Here is a 15,512-nt window from a genome sequence, read left to right on the forward strand (position 1 = left end):
GATTGATTGATTGATTAATTTATTGATTGAATTATTGCCATCATGAGAATGCATCTTTTCTGCAACGTTTTCAAGCTCTTTGAATGCAGTAATTTATAGTTAGCTCTGTGTGATCAAACTGTGGGAAAAACTGTAGAAGCGGTGGGTGTTTTCAAAGTGAGCAGTGTGCCCCTATCCTTGCAGGCAGAGAAGTATGCAGGGTGAGTGTTGTGACTGTATGAGTGCATGGTGAGTTGTAAGTCTATAAGTGCAGGATGCGAAGTGGGCCTACATTATCCCAGGACAAGAAATAAGCATGTGTGGTTGCAAAGGGAGAGCTGTCTGTATGAGTGTAGAGTGAGTTATGCCTTTGAGTGCAGGGTGCTAGGGTGAGGAAAGGTCCTATGTGAGTTAATATGTTATGTTTCTGTGAGCATACAGGGTGGGTAAACTGTGTCCATGTGAGTGGGGTTGCTGCATGTTTACAGGCGAGGAGGTAGGCAGATTGAATGGTGTCTCGGTAAGTGTATGGTGAGCGATGTGTTTGAGTGAGTGTGGGGTGAGCAGTGGTTCTGTGAGCAGTGTCTGTTTGAGGGCAGGATGGCCAGTGTGAATATAGATTGGGTTCTGCCTATATGAACACAGGGTGAATGATATGCATGTATGCAAGCAGAGTGAGCTGTATGCACGCAGGGTGAAGCAGTGTGCCTGTGTGCTTGCATTCAAAGAGGTATGCATAGTGTGGGATGTGTCTTTGTTAGTTCCGGGTGAATGGTGTGCTGTGTGAGTCAAGGGTGAGTGCTATGTCTGTGTGATTGCATGGTGAGAGGAGTGCTTGCATGAGTCTAGGCTTAGCAGTGTTTCTGTATGAGTCCAGAGTGAGTGAGCATGAGACCAGGATGTGTGAGTGCAAGGAGAGACGTGTATGTATGAGTGTAGAGAGAGCTTTGCCTGTAAGATTTCAGGGTGCTGGGGTGAGAGGTGTACCTGTGTGCATGCATGTTGAGTGGTGTGTGTTGCATTTAGAGAGGTTTGAAGAGTGAACAGTGTCTCTATGTGAGTCCAGAGTGAGCAATATGCCTGTTTGAGTGCAAGAGGAGAGGTGTCTGAATGAGTCAAGGGTGAGCTACGCCTGTATGAATGCAGGGTCTGTGTGAGTGATAGGTTTCAGAGTGAGGATAGTTGCTTTGTGAATGCAGGGTGTTTCTATGTGTGTATGTGCATGCTGGATGACTGGCGAGTCTGGGTGACTGGAGTCTGAGCATTATGCATGCTTATGTGAATTCAGGGAGCGAGTGAAGGGCGAGAATGAGTGCAGAGCAAGTGTTGTACACTTTTGAGTGCATGATACAAGGTGCTTCTGTGTGCATGCAGGGTTGCTGTTGTGCCTATGTGTGTTCAGGGTGATAGGTGTAGTTGTGCATGAGACGGGAGAGAGTTGTGCCTTTGTGGTTTTATGATGAGTAGTGTGCCTGTATGACACATACATCATTGCAGGGTGAGCTCTGTACCTGTACGAGATCAGGGTGGGAAGTGCATCTGGGTGTATGGTGAGCAGTGTACCTTTGTGAGTGCAGAGTGCAGCACATTAAAGCCAGGTAACCACCAGAGCCCATCGGTACATCATCCCTTTGTCATCCAACCTCCTAGTGCAGGCCAGCTATATCAACCAGCAGCATACAATCTAACAGTCCACACAAGGACTCGACCACCTAACGGCATGATTCACATGAGAACTGTGGTTACTCACCGCTTACTTTCTTAGAGCGAATCACTACTGATCAGAGCGCAAATCTTGTATCCACCCTGAACCCAGCACCACAGTATTAATTGCTTGATATCAAAGTGAAATTGGATTACCTGTTTGAGAGGATACAAAGTCTGCAAACCACATTTCCCGCCTCTTTTTTCGCACAAGCACACTCTTGCCAGGGCTGCCCACCTAAAACTTTCACTACCCATTTACACCTTACTTGATGCAACTACTACTGCAAAGCCCAAATTCCAGAGCTGTGCACCCCACGCAAAATCACAACCCCTTTTCTCAAACAAACTCAAAAGTCTCAACCCCCTGAACTTGAAGAATTTGACCTTAATACTATTTCACTCCAGGAACTCTAGTTCTGTTTTGCTATCATATCAAAATCATATCTCTGAGATACAACATTATCCACATCGAATGAACAGAAAAAAAGTGTCGGGGATTGCATTTATTCAAGAGACCCTTAATTTCCGCATGATTAACTCAGTAACCTCCTCTTCATTCTCATGCCTCACTATAGAGATTACAAAGATGATACCTAAATCACAGAGGCAAAACATCTTAAATCGCCCTTCCTACAGCCAAAATAATTTCATTGACGGTTTCCTTGATTACAGCCCTAAACAATTTAACTCCTGTTGTGATTAGGTTCCCCTTATAGATTTCATTGTCCACGTGAAAAAGATGAAGGCGCATATACCAGTTCGCAAATTGTTCCAATCACCCAACAAGCATTGCATCGTTGCTATTCCCAGGAACGTATCCATCCTGTCTCTGATTCTGATAAATAAACACAATATCACAAATCTCTAAAACTCTCTAATCGGATTTGGCCAGATAATGCCTTCTTCCCTTTCAAACTCCTGAACCATCACATCTGCCCCATGATACATCAGAGACAGAAATGGTACAATGTAGCAACCTCAAAAACAATGAGAACAAACAATGGCAAAGCCAATAGGTCTGGCTTTATTGTGCTAACACGTTCAAACAGTAACATGAATAAATGCACAAACTATTCCTGCTATATCTCCATGCAACCTGTGCTTTTCCATACCTCTTCTGCCTGTGTCTGTTGTCCTGTTTTGTTATTCTCTAAACTTGTGGAGCTGCAGCACTGTAGGCTTGACTAACATCAGAGACACATAAGGAGGCACGTTGCACAGAGACGCTCCACCAATAGTCGGTACGCATTTGTGCATGTCCGGGGCAACATCATAAAATGAGCAGTAACTAATGAAAATGTAATATGAGCGTACACACTTATTACAACAGAGGGCATGTGTGCAAACTAATGGCTATGCACACAAATGAAAGAAACATGGCTTCTTACTCTTACTCTTACTTAGGGATCGGGCGACTAGGACGCCAATCCAGCCAACCACTGCACTGATTGCTCTGTTGTTTTATTCTAGCTATTTTTTTAAAAAAGGGGAAAAAGAAAAAAACGAATCTTTTTAAATCTTTGTTGGGAACGTTCAGGGGGGCTTAATCCGCACTGTGTGTAGGCAGCTTGATTCCACTGGGGCAGCCTTTTGTTATTGTTGTGGGGTTATTCCGTGCTGTTGTACTGTTGATTTCTGCTTCCGTCTGGCCTTTGGGACATCTGCCTGGCCCGGAAGTTGGCAGGGTGTCTTTCCCACCTCAATGGTACACCGGGGGGATTTAAACATCGCCGCACAGCGGCCTCAGAGCGGACGTGCGCAGCGGGCGTGCCGCCGGCGTGCCACCGGCGTCCGCGCCTGGCTCGTGCCTAGGGCCAGGGATGCTGCCGGTGTGACCCCCCGTGTTTCTGCCTCTAGGATTGTGGATAACGGGGAACAGTTACGAGCGTTGGATACATATGGTAAGTGCGATGCACTTTCTGACATGAGCACACAGGACTGTATTAACCATTTTAATTGTCAAGTCTGTGGTTGCACGTACAATAGTTCAAAATGCTCCCAGGCCTCAGTGAACTTTAAACAAACGCTCACTAGGGAAACCGACACTGTGCCTATACTAGGATGTCTGATTAATGCACGCTCCCTGTGTAAACATGCATCTGAATTTGCTCTATTTATTGAGGTGCATGGTATTGATGTAGCATTCATTACAGAGACTTGGGGAGACGTTTCATCTGACCCAGATTTAGCAATGGCAATTCCTCCTGGGTATATATTACACAGGCAGGACCGAGTGGGCAAACGAGGAGGAGGTCTGGCAGTTCTGTTTCCCTGTACCTGGAAAGGAGTTTTTATCTCCCAACATAATGATCCCCATCTGGAGTACTTACTTTTCAAATTGTTGATTGATAGTCGTCATACTTTTAATGGCCTGTTGTGTTACCGGCCTCCAGGCACACAGGCTAGTGTTTTTAAAGGATATTGGTCTGTCTCTAGATACCCTGGCTCAATCACGAGACTTCACTCTTTTGGGTGATTTTAATGTCCACATGGAAGACCCCCTAGACTGCGATGCAGTAAAGTTTTTAGACATTGCAAACAGTATGGGGCTCACCCAGCGGGTATCTGGGGACACACATCTGGCAGGGCATCTGCTGGATGGTATTTTTTCAAATAATGATCTTTTGGAGTGTTTTCCACCTATACCAATTGTCTGGTTGGATCATAAAGCGGTCATGTTTTCTTTACCAGTTCAAAAGTCTCATTCAAAGAATAGAATAAACAGGCAGCTGAGATTGGTCCGCCCTTGGAATAAACTAAATGTGGATGTGCTCCAAAATGTTTTAGCTAAAAATATCCCACCACCTTTAGACGACCCTAATAAAGCCGTAGCAGCATTTGAGGAAGGGTTAAGGAAGTCAATTGATCAAAGCCTGACGGCTAAGTGTATCTCGAGCCATAGGTCTAGGCCTACTGAAACATGGTAGCCTGAGCAGCTCAGGATCCAAAAACAAAAATGTCGTCGCTTGGAAAGGAGGTGGAGATTATCTCTCAGTATGGAAAATAAAGCTGTCTATAAAGCAGCGTTACTGGAGTATAAAGCTCTTATTAGTAAAGAAAAAACTAGGTTTTATACTACGGCTATACTGACAGCTAAAAATTAGTGTAAAGACCTTTTCTAAACAGTCAAAAGATTAGCCAAATGTGTTGTGGCCACTGATTCTCTGAAAACCCAGCTATTCTGCGATAGAGCGGCCATTCACTTGCAAGAGAAAGTTAAGGAGGTCTGTGATAGCCTTGCTGAAGCGACAACGCATGAATTAACGACATTGTCAGCGGACTCAGCTAAAACCAAGACTGCCTACGCTGAGTCAGGCATCTGTGCGGTGGGCGGTTATAGCAATAATACCTCTGAGTTATCTATGTTTGGTCCGTTGACATTGGAAGCAACAATAAAATTGATAGAATCGATTAAATCAGGCTCTCCTCTGGACCCCTGCCCTCCGAAATTTTTTCATCTTCTGCCGGAAACTTTCGCATCTTATCTGATGCCTATTTTCAACAAAATGTTCTCATCTGGCATTTTCCCCACCTGTTGGAAGCTGGCTTCTGTGTTCCCCCTTCTGAAAAAACCAAACGTAGACGTTACCGATCCGAAGAACTATCGTCCAATTTCTAGGCTGCCACAACCTGCTAAAATAGCGGAGGAAGTAATGAATAACAGCTTATCAGAATATATTGATAAGAACAATTTTCTTGATGACACTCAATTTGGATTTCGTAAACATCATAGCACAGAATCGGCCCTAATCACAGCCTCGGAAATGATCAGGCAAACTGTCGACCGGGGGGGCAATGCAGCACTTGTGCTGCTTGACCTCTCGCCGGCTTTTAAAACCGTAAACCATCAGAAACTCTTGGAAGTTTCGAGGGGGATCGGTGTCAAAGGGAAGGCTCTTATGCTATTTAAGTCATTCCTGTCTGGTAGAGAGCAGTTTGTGGCCTTCGATAATTTTAGGTCACCAAATTTTACACTACCCTGCGGGGTTCCGCAGGGATAATCCCTGAGCCCCACACTTTTTAATGTTTATGTTGCACCCCTGGCGAAACTTATCAGATCTCTGGGGTTCTCTGCTGTCTACTACGCGGATGACACGGAGATCATTGTGTCAGTGTCCGGATCCCCCACCGACACTGTGAAGCGGTTCCATTCTTGCCTACGTCAGGTGGGGAAATGGATGGCTATTAATTATCTAAAGTTGAACTCTAGTAAGACGGAGGTTCTACTGTTTGGGGCTCACGCTAATTTTTGGTCACCAGATCTCTGGCCCCTAGAGCTGGGTCCACTTCCTAAACCAGTGACCAAGGTTAAGAATTTGGGAGTCATTTTTAACACCAAACTGTCCTTTGAGTATCATGTTAATCAGGTTACCTCTTCTTCTTTTCATACATTACAAATCCTGCGAAAAGTTCTCCCTTTTATTCCAGCCGAGCTTCGTAAGTTGGTGGTCTCAGTACTTGTTCTTTCGAGAGCCGATTATTGCAATGGGCTCTTTATTAATCTTCGTATAAAATGTTTAGCCAAACTTCAGGTTGTTCAAAATGCCACGGCCATGCTTCTATTGAACATCCCGAGGTATAAATCAGTCTCTTCAGCACTGAAGGACCTCCACTGGTTGCCAATAAAAAAACGTATAGAGTTTAAGGCCTTCTGTATTGTTTTAAATCCATCCATGATATAGGACCAGGTTTCCTAAAACAGAATCTGATACGCTATATCCCAGCACGAAATCTTCGCTCCTCCTTGTCTAATGATCTGGTTGTCCCCAAGGTAAAAAGATGTTCTTGGGGAGGGAGAAGTTTTCTGTTAGGTGCTACTAGGCTGTGGAATTCACTCCCACTTTGTTTAAAACATGAGAACAATCTGTTGGTGTTCAGGAAGGCATTAAAGACCTAGCTGTTTAATCATTGAGATCTGTGTATACTTAGCCTAAATGAGTAAGCGCCTTGACACCCTTGGGTGATTGTTTTGCGCTTTACAAATCGCCTTTTATTTCATTTCATTTAATTTCTTGTGTTCAAAAGTAAGATGCAAACCGTTTTTTGGTGCGCAAACAGAATATCGAGTTCTGAATATCAAAGTGCCAGAATATCGAGTTGTTAATATCGAAGTGGCATAATATCGACTGCAAGAATATTGTTGACCAGAATATCGACTTCAAGGAAAGAAATATCGTTTTCTGTAATATCGAAGTTAGTAATATCGTTAATATCGTTGTTAATGATATCGATATCATGTATGTTAAAAGTATTTGATCCAATTTTTTTGTATATGTACAGCTGTTTTTTTTTATGTATGTGTGACATTTTTAAAAGTGATAAAATTTATGTTAATCAAATTTTGTGTATTTTAGTTCTGCAGTGGGTTGTGGGTTTATAGGGAATAGGGTGGGAAGTAATTTCATTATAATAAAGTAATTAACATTTTTTACCTGTCAATGTTTTTTGTAAATTATTTTATTAATTAATTATTAATTAATGAATATTTTTTATTAATGAATTAATTGATAACTATGTTGTGTTATTTTTTTTAGGAGCGGGTTGTGGGTTTATAGGGGAATAGGGTGGGAAGTAATTTCATTAAAATAAAGTAAAGAATATTTTTTTTATTAGTATTTATAATTACTTTTTATGAATTCATTATGAAATGGTTATCAAAATTGTATAATTAATTTATTGATAATTATGTTAATTGTTTTATTTTTTTAGGAGTGGGTTGTGGGTTTATAGGGGAATAGGGTGGGAAGTAATTTAATTTTAATAAAGTAATAATCCTTTTTATTTCTTAGTATTTATAAATAATATGTTATTAATTGACTATTAAGGTGCCAATTCCGATCCTATAAAAGCCGGGTACGAATGGTCGTATGGAGCGTTTTCTCCGTCCGACTCGTCCCCGGGTAAAACACCTTACAAACCCGCAAGTACGATTCGTACAGAAATACCATTTCCGTACGAGTCGTACAAAAGCCCGACCGACAAAAAGATACCCACAATTCCGATCCGGGACACCGCGTACGTGACGTCCGGACGGAGTCAGGCAGCGTTTTACGAACCAGCAAGTACGATCCGTGCCTATGTCACTCCGCACGGATAATATTTTACGGCAGCCAAAAACTCCCGGGAAATTGAGGACGACGCGAACAAGGAGCACCGGTACGCGACGGACAGCCATGGACCCCATCCTACGTGTCATCCCGGCCCTCATAGCCTACGACTTTGTGTACAGAAACTGCCGCAGACGCCGCAGAAGGTCAGAACAAGCCCCAGGGGCAAAGGGGGGGGGGAAGGGGCAGGAAACATAACCCACACCCCACAAAAAACAAATAAATCCTGCACATTAATTACCTCCATGGTCTGGTCACTTTGGGGGGCGTGTCCACCAATCCCACGTCCCGCCACAACGGAAGTGGACGTGGACGTGTACCTGTCTCCACCACAATGGTGGTACGGGACGTACCCACGCCCCTCAGAGCGTGGGTACGGTCCGTACCACCATTGCAGTGGTGATATAGGGGTACGCGTGTACGGACCATACCCACGCCCCTCAGAGCGTGGGTACGGTCCGTACACGCGTACCCCTACATCACCACTACAATGGTGGTACGGACCGTACCCACGCCCCCAGAGCGTGGGTACGGTCCGTAACACCATTGCAGTGGTGATGTAGGGGTACGCGTATACGGACCGTACCCACACCCCCGGAGCGTGGGTACGGTCCGTACACGCGTACCCCTACATCACCACTGCAATGGTGGTACGGACCGTACCCACGCCCCCCAGAGCGTGGGTACGGTCCGTACACGCGTACCCCTACATCACCACTACAATGGTGGTACGGACCATACCCACGCCCCCCAGCCCCCCAGAGCGTGGGTACGGTCTGCACACGCGTACCCCTACATCACCACTGCAATGGTGGTACGGACCGTACCCACGCCCCCCAGAGTGTGGGTACGGTCCGTACACGCGTACCCCTACATCACCACTACAATGGTGGTATGGACCGTACCCACGCCCCCCAGAGCGTGGGTACAGTCCATACACTCGTACCCCTACATCGTCACTACAATGGTTGTATGGACCATACCCACGCCCCCCAGAGCGTGGGTACGGTCCGTACCACCATTGCAGTGGTGATGTAGGGGTACGCGTGTACGGACTGTACCCATGCCCCCCAGAGCGTGGGTATGGTCCGTACACGCATACTCCTACATCACCACTACAATGGTGGTATGGGACGTACCCACGCACCTCAGAGAGTGGGTACGGGCTGTACCACCATTGTAGAGGTGACATAGGGGTACGCGTGGTATGACCCATACACACCCTATGAATGCAGGGGTACGGGCTGTACCACCCATACCCCTACGGCCCCATTACATGATGGATACAAGGCGCACACACACCACAAATGTTGGTCTCCCGCTTGGTGCAGCACATCAGCTGTAAATTGGGGGTGGTGTATGCCCAGGACAACAGTGTACCACAGCAAGGGGGCAAGTGGGTGGGTGGGTGCAGAGGAATACCAGCAGTGGACACAGACATGTGAGGGGTGGGTGCAGAGGAATACCAGCAGTGGACACAGACATGGGGGTGGGTGCCTATCACTCCCAGCAGTGGTCGTATGGAGCGTTTTCTCCATCCGACTCGTCCCCGGGTAAAACACCTTACAAACACGCAAGTACGATTCGTACAGAAATACAATTTCCGTACGAGTCGTACAAAAGCCCGACCGACAAAAAGATACCCACAATTCCGATCCGGGACACCGCGTACATGACGTCCGTACGGAGTCAGGCAGCGTTTTACGAACCAGCAAATACGATCCGTGCCTACGTTACTTCGCACGGATAATATTTTACGGCAGCCAAAAACTCCCGGGAAATTGAGGACGACGCAAACAAGGAGCACTGGTACACGACGGACAGCCATGGATCCCATCCTACGTGTCATCCCGGCCCTCATAGCCTACGACTTTGTGTACAGAAACCGCTGCAGATGCCGCAGAAGGTCAGAACAACCCCCAGGGGCAAAGGGGGGGGGGCAAGGGGCAGGAAACATAACCCACACCCCACAAAAAACAAGTAAATCCTGCACATTAATTACCTCCATGGTCTGGTCACTTTGGGGGGCGTGTCCACCAATCCCACGTCCCACCACAACGGAAGTGGACGTGGACGCGTACCCGTCTCCACCACAATGGTGGTACGGGACGTACCCACGCCCCTCAGAGCGTGGGTACGGTCCGTACCACCATTGCAGTGGTGATATAGGGGTACGCGTGTACGGACCATACCCACGCCCCTCAGAGCGTGGGTACGGTCCGTACACGCGTACCCCTACATCACCACTACAATGGTGGTACGGACCATACCCACGCCCCCCAGAGCGTTGGTACAGTCCGTACCACCATTGCAGTGGTGATGTAGGGGTACGCGTGTACGGACCGGACCCACACCCCCGGAGCGTGGGTACGGTCCGTACACGCGTACCCCTACATCACCACTGCAATGGTGGTACGGACCGTACCCACGCCCCCCAGAGCGTGGGTACGGTCCGTACACGCGTACCCCTACATCACCACTACAATGGTGGTACGGACCATACCCACGCCCCCCACAGCATGGGTACGGTCCGTACACGCGTCCCCTACATCACCACTGCAATGGTGGTACGGACCGTACCCACGCCTCCAGAGCGTGGGTACGGTCCGTACACGCGTACCCCTACATCACCACTACAATGGTGGTACGGACTGTACCCACGCCCCCCAGAGCGTGGGTATGGTCTGTACATGCGTACCCCTACATCACCACTACAATGGTTGTATGGACCATACCCATGCCCCCCAGAGCGTGGGTACGGTCCGTACCACCATTGCAGTGGTGATGTAGGGGTACGCGTGTACGGACCGTACACACGCCCCCCAGAGCGTGGGTACGGTCCGTACCACCATTGCAGGGGTGATGTAGGGGTACGCATGTACGGACCGTACCCACGCCCCCCAGAGAGTGGGCACGGGCCGTACCACCTTTGTAGAGGTGACGTAGGGGTACGCGTGGTATGACCCATACACACCCTATGAATGCAGGGGTACGGGCCGTACCACCCATACCCCTACGGCCCCATTACATGATGGATACAAGGCGCACACACACCACAAATGTTGGTCTCCCGCTTGGTGCAGCACATCAGCTGTAAATTGGGGGTGGTGTATGCCCAGGACAGCAGTGTACCACAGCAAGGGGGCAAGTGGGTGGGTGGGTGCAGAGGAATACCAGCAGTGGACACAGACATGTGAGGGGTGGGTGCAGAGGAATACCAGCAGTGGACACAGACATGGGGGTGGGTGCCTATCACTCCCAGCAGTGGACACAGACATGGGGTGGGTGCCTATCACTCCCAGCAGTGGACACAGGCATGGGGTTGGGTGCAGAGGAATACCAGCAGTGGACAGAGACATGGGGGTGGGTGCCTATCACTCCCAGCAGTGGACACAGACATGTGAGGGGGGTGCCTATCACTCCCAGCAGTGGACAGAGACATGGGGGTGGGTGCCTATCACTCCCAGCAGTGGACACAGACATGTGAGGGGTGGGTGCCTATCACTCCCAGCAGTGGACAGAGACATGGGGGTGGGTGCCTATCACTCCCAGCAGTGGACACAGACATGTGAGGGGTGGGTGCCTATCACTCCCAGCAGTGGACACAGACATGTGAGGGGTGGGTGCCTATCACTCCCAGCAGTGGACAGAGACATGGGGGTGGGTGCCTATCACTCCCAGCAGTGGACACAGACATGTGAGGGGTGGGTGCCTATCACTCCCAGCAGTGGACAGAGACATGTGAGGGGTGGGTGCAGAGGAATACCAGCAGTGGACAGAGACATGGGAGGGGTGGGTGCCTATCACTCCCAGCAGTAGACAGAGACATGGGGGTGGGTGCCTATCACTCCCAGCAGTGGACACAGACATGGGGGTGGGTGCAGAGGAATACCAGCAGTGGACACAGACATGGGGGTGTGTACATCCTTATCAGATGATCCCAATTCCATGGGTGTATGTACGCATCCCGATATTTGGACTATGTTGATAGTGCCACAACAACACATCACTGACAGCAGTGTCCCACTCCCATGAGGATGGATGTCTTTCCCCCACTGCATGACACACCACATGTGGGTGTGAGGACAAATCACACATGCATACCCACCCCTGGCGGATGCAGCACAATACACACACAGAGATCATGCCACAAGACTGTATGGTCATGTCAATGCCTACTAAACTAAGAGAGACAAAGGGAACACACACTGTCACGCACATCCCAGGACTGATAGGAATGTACAGGTGCTGGGACAGCCACCAAGATGTTGTCTGTCATGGAAGGAATAGGGTGGAGTTCCCACAGATACAATGCCCACATTTGTGAGTCAGGTGTTCAAATACCCAGCAGAACAAGTACCATATGTGTGCTAGGCTGGGATTACACACATGCATTGTGCGGAAAAGGGACAATTTCTCCATGAAGGCATGGCAAAATACTCTATACACAAGTACAGTGAGTACCAAGGATGGCACGGACGATGCAGCCGGAGACATTGCTGAGCAGGCATGGCCAGAGTTGAAGGGATCCATCACCAACAAAGGAAATGTAGACACAGAGCAACACAACAATTGTGCAACCCTCTGCAGGGGAGATGTCAGGTGCCACAGAGGAAGGAACACTCCTAGGGACAATGTCTCCAAACACAAAGAGCAGACACGACCAAAGATTCTTTGCAGAGACCTTGTGAGGGCACGCAGATACCAGGTTCCACCCCATGAGATGCAGACTACAACATTTCCATGAAACATAACACATTCTCACAACCCCAACTCCTGGAGCCTCAGCATCAACATCAATACATGAAATGCAAGACTTTTCAAAACGGAAAAGAAAATGCTTTATTCAGCATGAAAAAATAAGATGTAGTAAAGAACACTATGTACAAAGGTCAATTGTCAGTCCAGATATGAAGTCCTTGGGGGACACATGGCCATGCGTCTCCCCTAGCTTGCCTGCACATACTAAACCTCTGGATCAGCGACTGGGGGGGCATCATGTGGGGAAGGACCAGGCACCGCAGGGACAGGAGGGGGAAGGGTAGGTGTGGTGGGTGCAGGGACAGACGACTCCACCCCAGGGGGTGGGGCAGCACCAAAGGTGGAGGCGAGCTCGGCGCTGCACACTTCTGCCAGATCTTCAAGCGTCTCCCCTGCACCCGGAGAAACAACAGGCCCCGAGGAGGGGGGGGGTCAGAGGGATGGCCTGCAGCGCTACTGGGGGAGGTGGTGGACAGGCTGGGGGACTTAACTCCTCTACCCGTGGAGTGCCTTGACCGTTTGCGGCCAGGTGAACTAGTGGGGCTGAGGCCCAGCCCAGCGAAGTAGGCCTCCTTCTCTGATTCTGGGGCAGGGGAGCCAAGGGGAGTGACATCGGAGGGACTGGGGAGTGAGTCATGTGGACGAGGACTGTGGCTGCGTGCCTGCCTGTGTGCCCCAGACCCAGTGGGTGTGCTTGCTTCCCCCTGAGTGTGCGTGTCAGGAGGTGTGCGCTTGCCCTTACGTGGTGGTGTGCTGCTTGTGTCTGGTGGGGTGCGTGTGTGTGGATGTCTTGGTGTGCTTGGGACAGGCATGGATGTGGGACTTGTGGATGGTGCAGGGGTAGGGGGGATGCAGCCCTGCAGGTGACTCACTACTGCCGCGAGTGACGAGTTCAGGGACTTCAGCAACATGCGTTGGTCAGACATCGCTGTTGACATGCCCTCCATGTACGACACCATCTGGGTCAGCAGTCTGGTGTGGCCATGGAGGACAGTCAGGATCGACGTCTGCCCAACCTGCAACTGTCGTTGAATGTCCACAGACTCGGCAGTGAGGGCAGCAGGGGGGACAGGGGCAGGGGGTGCGGTGCCTGGCAGGAAGGAGACATGTGGTCGCCTAGCACGGACAGAAGGGACCCGAGCAAGTGGGAGGGCGGTGATGGGAATGGAGGGGGCGGTGATGGATGGAGTGCTGCTGCCAGCTGTTGGAGCAGCCTCCGCCCCTTCAGGGAGTTCAGCCTCGGACCCGTCAGCTTCGTAGTCAGTGTTGGTACTGGGCTGGTCCTCCGCCTCACTCCCCTCACCCTCCGTGCCACTAGATTCCACCGACTCCTCAGCAGTGGTGGCACCAGTGCTCGATCCCTCCTCCACGTCCATGCCCGTGTCTCCCTCGGTGTCCTCCGATGATGCTGTGGGCAAGCTGAAGAGACAGGAAAAAATCAGTCACCTGTATACATCTGACACATGAGTCCAAACAAAATAGGCAACAGTGCATAACAGGAAAGGCATCATGAGTAACATCTAGAATACTCCCCACATATGTAAGCCCTGCACTCCCCAGTTGGTTGACCCACCATGCCACTTGAAAAAAATGAAAATTAGGACACAACAGCAAATAACTTGAAATCCCAAGATCCTGAGAAGCTAGTGTCTGGGATCAGTTGAGCACAGCAAGACTATGAAGGCATGCCACCTCTTTTTCACTGTGAACCCAACAGTAATGTCGCACCCAAGGCCAAATACCACATGCCAATGCAGAAGGTGTCCCCACACTCAGAGACCTGTGAGTACTTAGGAAACCCCAAAGAAATACATTGTGATTCCTGGAGAATCACAACCCTTTACACAATGGACATGTCTAGAATGTGTGAATGTGCCACTTTGTGAACAGAACACACATGTGTCTGTATAACAGAAGTCACACAAGGAGGTGCACACCAAACTACATGTACACAGTCATTGTCTGAGCTGCCAGACTCATTCAAATAAGCCACTGTTAGGCAGAAATGGGGTATCAGTAAGTACATATACATGGCACCACGGTGGTCTGGATGACTTGACACTCGTAAGTTGGTATCGGCAACAACCAAGTACTAACCCAAATGCAACCACACTGTGGGAACATGTATATGTATGAACTCTAAACAAGTTTTGTTCAAACTGTGCCTTACTTTAAAATGTGCCAGCGGGTCCCAGGAAAGTGTAAAGGTGGTGTCTTGTGCACTTCCTTGGGAGACATCTGTCATGCAGGCACATTATTGTCCTTCACAACAAAACAACAAAGCCAAGCATATGAAGCATTGAGACATGGTGACAGGTGTTGTGATTGCCAAGGGACAACTTGAATAAAGTCATTTGTCACATGGCTATTCTTCACCTGATTACACAGTTGGCTACACATATGACCTACTGACTGTCATCTGGAGTGGCACACATGTCCACACCCAGGACAATGAATAAGCTAATGGGCCTGCAATTGTTTTGTAAAAAAGCCTAGCTGTACTGTGGGGACACCCTAATGGCAAGCCAGAATGTACCCACAGATGTCAGCACACAAAGTTACAACTGTGTAGCATCTGAACCACACACAGGTGCAAAAAATGTACAAGCAGGATACATGATTGTCAAAAACTGACACAGGCTACGAAGCACAAACATTAAGCACTGGCCAACATCACAGGGGCACTGCACGGTGACTTTCTGTACTGCGAATTATCACACTCAAGTCAGAACTGGCAATGAAAAATCAGGGTTGAACATGTACGCCCCTCCCGCACACACCCACCCATACCTGAGTCAATGTGACTGATACCGATCAAGAAGTGACACCTCTTATTCATGGTTACAATAACTGTGCTTGAAAACTCGCTTCATTAACACAACATCACCTTGTAGGGCTGGCAAAACATATTTGTCACAATCAACCATCAACAGATTGTTGTGAATAGCCACACAGGCA

Source organism: Triturus cristatus, chromosome 2_2 (genome assembly GCF_964204655.1).
Source record: "Triturus cristatus chromosome 2_2, aTriCri1.1, whole genome shotgun sequence".
NCBI lineage: Eukaryota > Metazoa > Chordata > Amphibia > Caudata > Salamandridae > Triturus > Triturus cristatus.